Consider the following 8,251-nt stretch of genomic DNA (forward strand, 5'->3'; position numbering starts at 1 on the left):
TTTTCACATCTAAGCACAAATAAGGAGACAATCACAAAACCATGCTATTTCATTGAATAAATGTGGGTAAAAGGTAATAAAAGCTCTTACAATCAATACAAGATAAACCGTCAAAACGGGGTTTATCCACCTCCCCACACTTAAACCAAGCATGTCCTCATGCTTAAACCAAGAATGAAGTAAAGGTATGGCATTTATTCAATGGAAACTAACTAAATGCAATCTACCTATATACAACTATCTAAATGAATGCAATTTGCTTAGTCAAAATAAATCAATTCCCAAGAAGCATATATGCACAAGGGCTAAGGACTAACAAGTCTAATCCACAATTGAACTGAGTTATTAAATATTTTTACAAACTTGCGTGAGAAGAGATGATCATAGGTGGAAACATGTAATTGAGCATCAAACCCTCACCGGATGTGTTTGCACTCTATTCGCTCAAGTGTTTAGGGTTGATTCTCTCAATTCTCTCCTAATCATGCTTTCTAAGATTTGTTTTTCTTCTAACAATCAACATATATTTCATGCATGCATACAAGTATCATGAGGTCTTTTCTTTGGTTGTAATGGGGCTAGGGTCAAGGTATGATGCATATATGGTTAAGTGAGCTTGAAATTTGAATCTTTGATAAGCTTAAACTTCCCACCTAACCTATGACATCCTATACAATTAAGTTCTAACCTAACTACCCATTTTTCACTTTTTCACATACTCATGTATCCCTTTTCATTTCACAACATATGCTTTGAGTTTTATTGGACCTTGCTTTGGGGCATTTTGTCCCCTTTTTATTACTTTCTTTTTCTTCATTTTCTTTCTTTTTCTATTTTTTTCTTTTTCTTTTCCATATTATTTTTCTTTTTTTTCTTTTCTTTTTTTTTTCTTTTGTTTTTCTCAATTTTTTTCTTTTTTTATACAAGAGCATCAATGCATAAGGTCAATACATTTGATCAATACATGAGCATGTACCCAATTCCCAATATTTTCAATAAAAATACAAAACTACCTTTCTATTCACCCAATATCCCAAGATTCCCACACTTGAATGATACTCACACACACTTGCCTAAGCTAGTCAAAGATCCAAATTAAGGACATTTATTGTTTTCCGCTTTTGGCTTGTAATGTGCTAAAATTAAGAACAAGTGGGTTAATCGTAGGCTCAAATTGGCTAACAAAGGAATATAAAAGGGTTGGCTATTTGGATAAATGAGCTAATGAAATGATGGCCTCAATCATATAAATGTATGTATACACAAAATAATGGACATAAAGAATCAAACAAATCAAAGATTACATTCATAAAAAGAGAATAATGCACACAAGAAGGAAAATAAGTGGTTATAAGATGTAACCACACCATTAGGCTCAAAACTCACTTGCTTGTGTTCTTAGCTCAAAAAAACATGATCCACAAGATATATAATTCAAGCAAGTTTAATGAAAAGTTTTCACTCAAATCAATTGAGATGCCCTATAGATAGAAATCTTGAAAATTTTCATTATTTTGACTAAGCTTATTGTGTATATATATGCAAAAATTAAGAAAATGCAAGTAAAAATCCTAAAATCTTAAGATGAAATGCAAAAGTGTTGGGATTAGAAATTTGTCACCCAAAATCGCCGAACGGTCGGACGACCACCCCACACTTAAAAGTTTGCACCGTCCTCGGTGCACTCAAAGATGAGCAAGGGGGTACGGCAACTCTCCGGATTGCTGCGTGTTCTTTCTCGTGCTTCCATGTTTGCTTGTGGTGCATTCATCATAAAAACAAAATATAACACCATAAGAGGAGAAGATATAAAAGCAAGGAAGCATACATTGTTGGAATGAGGTAAATCACTAGAAATGAGTGAGTGAATTATTGTGACATTAATGACAAATAAGTGTGTGAATTCTAAATTAGGCGGTTTAGAACACACATTAGCATAAAAGTTATGTTACAAAAGAAGCATGCACTTTACTCATTCTAGTGTGCTTAAGATGCTTTAGGTAAACTTGTAAGGTAAAACAAGTATTAAAGAAGCATGGAAGCATTCAAGTTAAAGCCTATGGACGCATAGAATCAAGAAATACAATGCATTAAGGTAAATGCACAACATCATCCATCAAGAAGTTGCCTAATCATAAAGAGAGAGTTCAAATCACATGGTGGCTAGCTACAACATGCAATTCAAAAAAAAGTTACAAGCTCAAAGGCAATTTTCATCACTTGGTATTTTTCAAAAGGTAAGTGTTCATACCCTGGGTCGAGCTGTCCGACCCGGGATGTTCTACAGGCAAAGCGACCGACCTCTTCAGGTCAGGACAATCCGACCTCTTCTCAAAGAGCTCGGCCCAGTCACAGGAAAGCCCAAACAAAGGGCCCAAATAGAGGAACACGCCCCAAATCCTAAGGCGGCCCAAGCCTACAGGGATAAAGGCGGTTCCCTTAAAAGATAACCTCACTTAAAGATAAAGATAAGATAAGATAACTAACTTATCTTATCAACAGGAGGCCACATCTCATCATTATAAATACATTGGAGCACCCAGGTATAACTCATACTCTGATTCTACTCAATACCTGCTTAATACCCTTGCTAACTTAAGCATCGGAGTCCCTTGCAGGTACCCCCCACCCTCTGGGGACGAAGGATCAGCACCACCGCTAAATCCAACAAGTTGGACACGCCATCTCCGGCTGCCGTACACCTGCCGGACACGTCGGCTCCGACCAACCCAGAAGATCTCATCCGAGATCGACCTACGGTTTCAGGTAACCCTCGGAACATTGGCGCCGTTGCCGGGGAACCTAGAAGTCATCCCATTAACATGGCGGATGACCATGACAACGACCACGATTCAGGTTTTGAAGACAGAACGCCGCATAAAAACGCGGACACGATACTCAAAAAATACTCCGAAAACCAACGGAGACAAAAATCCATTAAATCCAGGAGTAATAGAAGCACTTCAAAGTCGATTGGAGCAACTTGAGAAAGAAGCCCAACATCAACGTGAAAAAGAAGAAGATCTACGCCGGGAAATAAGGCGACGCCGAGAATTAGAAGATAAGCTCATAAAACTTGAAGCTGATCTCAAAACTAAAGCCACTCGGTCATCCACGGAGGATAGTTCTCAGAAAGATCAAGATCCATTTACCAAAGAAATCATGAAAACCAAAATTCCAAAAGATTTCAAGCTTCCGGAGATCACTCTATATGACGGCACCTCGGATCCCAACCATCATCTCAGCAACTTCAAAAGTAGAGTGTACCTCACTGATGCTTCAGATGCAGTTTGCTGCAAAGCCTTTCCAACAACTCTAACCAAGACATCCATCAAATGATTCGACAACCTACCTCCAAAATCCATCTCGAGTTTCGATGACCTGGCCAAGAAGTTCCTAGCCCAATTCTCCATACAAAAGGATAAAGCCAAACACGCGCCTAGCCTACTAGGGATCAAGCAAGGAGATCGAGAAAGTCTTTGCAACTACATGGAGAGATTCAACAAAACATGCATGGACATACAAAATCTACCAACAGAAGCTGCCATCATGGGCCTCATAAATGGCCTGCGAGAAGGACCATTCAGCCAATCTATATAAAAAAGATACCCGACATCCCTAGATGAAGTACAAGAACAAGCACAGAAGTACATTAACATGGAGGAAAATTCTCGACTTGGTGAAGCCTCGAGGTCCGGTTCTGCCTACCGAGATAAAGAATCCAAAAAGCCTCAAGGTCCGGTTCTGCCTACCAAGATAAAGAATCCAAGAAAAAGGAAGATCGCTCCGGAGAGAAAATCAAGAAATATCACAACTACACCCCTCTTAGGGTATCCTTGGTAGACGTTTACAAAGAAGTCTGCCATACGGAAAAAATCCCCCTAGCTCGGCCACTTAAAGGCAAAAGAGGAGGGGGAAATCGGAATGAGTACTGTGAATATCACAGACTTTGAGGGCATTCCACCAACGAATGTTTCGACTTGAAAAACGTCATAGAAAAATTAGTTCGAGAAGGAAAGTTAGATCGGTTCTTGGCCAACCGGGACGAAGAACTAAGGAACAGAAGGAGAGATGAGGACGTCGGACGACCTGAACGATCGCCTCGCACTCCAGAAAGGCATGTCCACGTGATACCTGGCGGATTTGCTGGGGGAGGAATCTCCAAATCATCCCGCAAGCGACACCTCAAAGAGGTATACCATGTCGAAGGACAGAAGGAGACGCCAGACATCCCGGCAATCACGTTTACTAAAGAAGATGCATCCGGAATCATCTCGGGACATGACGACCCCATGGTCATCACGATCATATTGGCAAACACCAACCTCCACCGCACACTAATCGACCAGGGAAGCTCTGTCGATATCTTATTCAAAACTGCCTTCGACAAACTCGACCTAGAAGAAAAAGAGCTAAGAGCATACCCAAACAGTCTGTTCGGACTGGGAGATGTTCTAGTTCAACCACTGGGATACGTATCACTGCATACAACCTTCGGAAAGGGGAACCAATCCAGAACACTCAAGATAGACTACATCGTGGTCGACGTAAGTCCGCCTACAATGCCTTAATAGGTCGGACAACATTAAATCAACTCGGTGCAATAGTTTCAACTCCACATCTATGTATGAAATTCCCAACTGCGGAAGGGATAGCTACGATAAAGGCAGATCAAAAGATGGCACGTCGCTGTTATAACGAAAGCCTAAACCTCCGAGGTGAAGGAGGAGAGTTCCACACAATCGAGCTTGGTGGAGTTCAGAGGCGAGAAGAACTCCGACCACAACCCGAAGGAGAAGTAGAAAGAATCCAGATCGGAGATACCTTGGATAAAATAACTAATATTGGCACGATCCTAAAAGGAGACATAAAGGAATCACTAATACGGTTCCTACGAGATAATGTTGATCTCTTCGCATGGAAAGCCGCTGACATGCCAGGTATTGATTCCGGACTAATGAGCCACAAATTGGCAGTCTATCCGGGATCCCGGCCGGTACAACAAAGACGGAGAAAACTTGGACCAGAACGAGCTCAGGCTGTAGAAGAATAAGTGCAAGCACTACTCGAGGCCGGGTTAATAAGGGAAGTCAAATATCCACTATGGCTAGCAAACGTCGTCTTGGTGAGAAAGTCAAATGGGAAGTGGCGAATGTGCACCGACTACACCGACCTCAACAAAGCCTGCCCGAAAGACCCCTACCCACTCCCAAGCATCGACGCTCTAGTAGATGCTTCATCGGGATACAAGTATCTCTCATTCATGGACGTATACTCAGGGTACAACCAGATACCAATGTATCCGCCAGACCAAGAAAAAACCTCATTTCTTACACCTAAGGCAAATTATTGTTACATTATGATGCCTTTTGGCCTGAAAAACGCAGGAGCCACTTTTCAAAGGCTAATGAATAAAGTCTTCTCAGATCACATCGGAAAAATCATGGAGGTCTACGTGGATGATATGTTGATAAAGACGCAAAGTGAAGAGACATTGCTAACCGATTTGATTCACGTATTCGATACCATAAGGAAGCACGGCATGCGACTCAACCCGGCTAAGTGCACCTTCGCAGTAGAAGCAGGTAAATTTTTAGGATTTATGCTCACACAAAGAGGAATCGAGGAAAATCCAGATAAATGCCAGGCCATACTCAACATGAAGAGCCCAACCTACGTCAAAGAGGTACAATAGCTCAATGGAAGGTTGGCAGCCTTGTCCAGATTCCTAGCAGGATCAGCGATAAGATCCCTCCCTTTCTATGCTACCTTAAAGAAGGGAAAGAACTTCGAATGGACAGCGGAATGTGAACAAGCCTTCAAAGACTTCAAAAGATTCTTAGAGCAACCACCTATCCTATCTCGACCACAAGAGGGAGAATCACTCATACTATACCTCGCAGTAGGAAGTCGGGCAATAGCCTCAGCGCTGATTCAAGAAGACGAAAGAGGACAGCAACCCGTCTACTTCATTAGTAAAGCACTACAGGGATCCGAGCTGAACTACCAAAAAATAGAAAAGAATGCCTACGCTCTGATCCTTACATCCCGGCGGCTTCGCCCATATTTCCAAGCGCATACCATTAAAGTTCGAACCAACCAACCCATAAAAGGGATATTTGACAAACCCCATTTTTAGGGTTTATCTTGTATTGATTTTAGGGGATTTTATCACCTTTCACCCACATTTATTCAATAAAATAGCATGGTTTTGTATATTCTCCTTTAATTGTGCTTAAGAGTGAAAACATGCTTTTTAGGCCTTAAAATAGCTAAATCTAATTCACCTTGATTCCATTAGATGCCTTGATATGTTTGTTAAGTGATTTCAGATTTAGGAGGCAAAGATTGGATCAAGGGAATGAAGAAAGAAAGCATGAAAAGTTGGAGAACTCATAAAGAAATGAAAGAACCGGAAAGCCGTCAAGCCGACCTCTTCGCACTAAAACGACCATAACTTGAGCTACAAAGGTCCAAATGATGCGGTTCCAGTTGGGTTAGAAAGCTAACATCCGGGGCTTCGAAACGATATAAGATTTGCCATAGTTGCATCGCGCATAGGGGCGCGCACGCGCACGGTACGCGGACACGCCGATGGTGGCACATGACCCACTTAATGCAACACGTGGCCAGCGATTTTAGAAGCCTTGTGGGCCGTAATTCATGATAGTTGTGATTTCCTTGATTGTTGTTGTTAATTCTTTGCAATAATTGTTGTTAGATTCTATTCTTGTTGTCAATTTACTATGCTTTTCTTTTATGCCTTCCAAGTGTTTGATGAAATGCTTGGTAGGATTTTAGTGTAGCTTTTGTTCCTCTTGGCTTTGGTTGAGTAATTAGTGACTCTTGAGTTATCTAATTCCTTTGTTGATTGATAATTAGAAGTTGCTAATTGATTTGAATGCCTCTAAAGCTAGTCTTTCCTTTAGGAGTTGATTAGGACTTGAGGAATCAAATTGATTCATCCACTTGACTTCCCTCCATGGTTAGAGGTTAACTAAGTGGGAGTAATGGATAATTTGTTATCACAATTGAGGAGGATAACTAGGATAGGACTTCTAGTTCTCATATCTTGCCAAGAGCTTTATTAGTTGTTAGGTTATTTCCCTTGCCATTTATATTTTTTTGTCTAAAATCTTAAAAACCCCAATTATAACTCACAACCAATAACAAGACACTTTATTGTAAATCCTTGGGAGAACGACCCGAGGTTTAAATACTTCGGTTTATAGATTTTAGGGGTTTGTACTTGTGACAAACAAATTTTTGTATGAAAGGATTATTGTTGGTTTAGAGACTATCCATTCGACGAGATTTTTTTTTTACCGACGCGTGCGCGTCATGCACGTTTACGCGTCGATGGGTATATTAGTCTAAGGACACGTACGCGCTGTGTGCGCGCACGCGTGCATCGAGTTAGGCCGGAGGCATAATGTCGGCCCAAGTCTGGCACAACTCTCGGGTAGAAGTACCAGGAGTGTGGATCGTGCAACCGACGCGCGCGCGCACAGTGCGCGTGCGCGTGCATTGCGAATGTAAGATGATGTGCGCGTACGCGCCAAGTGCGCGCACGCGTGCATAGACTTGTGCCTTAGGCCCAATGTTCGCACAGTGCAGGCCTAACTCTCTGGTTTTTGGCTGGAGGTGAAATTTTGCATCCACGCGTACGCGTACAGTGCGCGTCCGCGTGGGTGGTCGAAAAATGCTCAGGTGCGCGTACGCGTCATGTGCGCGCACGCGTGGATGGTGTTCTGTTTTTCAAAATATCTTTTTTTTTTAAGTTCTTACACCAATCCAAGCCTTTCAATCCTCCAAACAGCTACCAAAACACCCTAGAACCTTATTCAACATACTATACTACTAACTAAACTCAATAAAACAATAAAAACAAGAAATTAAACTAATTCTACCAATATTTTCAAAAGATAAAAATGAAAATGAGAATCTACCTACAATGGTAACTCAATTCACTTATTAACAAACTAAAAGAGTATGGAAAGAGTTTACCATGGTGGGGTGTCTCCCCCCTAGCACTTTTAGTTTAAGTCCTTAAGTTGGACTTTTGGGGAGCTCTTCTCAAGGTGGCTTGTGCTTGTACTCATCTTGGAACTTCCACCAATGCTTGAATCTCCAATAAGCTCCATTCTTCAATTTCAATATCTTCAAGCTTTGATGGAGTTCTCCACAAACCATGAGCTCCCAAATTTGATTTTCATTGTGCGATCCGGGATCCCACACTTTGTTTTGACAC

This window comes from Arachis duranensis, chromosome 1 (assembly GCF_000817695.3).
Source record: "Arachis duranensis cultivar V14167 chromosome 1, aradu.V14167.gnm2.J7QH, whole genome shotgun sequence".
Lineage (NCBI taxonomy): Eukaryota > Viridiplantae > Streptophyta > Magnoliopsida > Fabales > Fabaceae > Arachis > Arachis duranensis.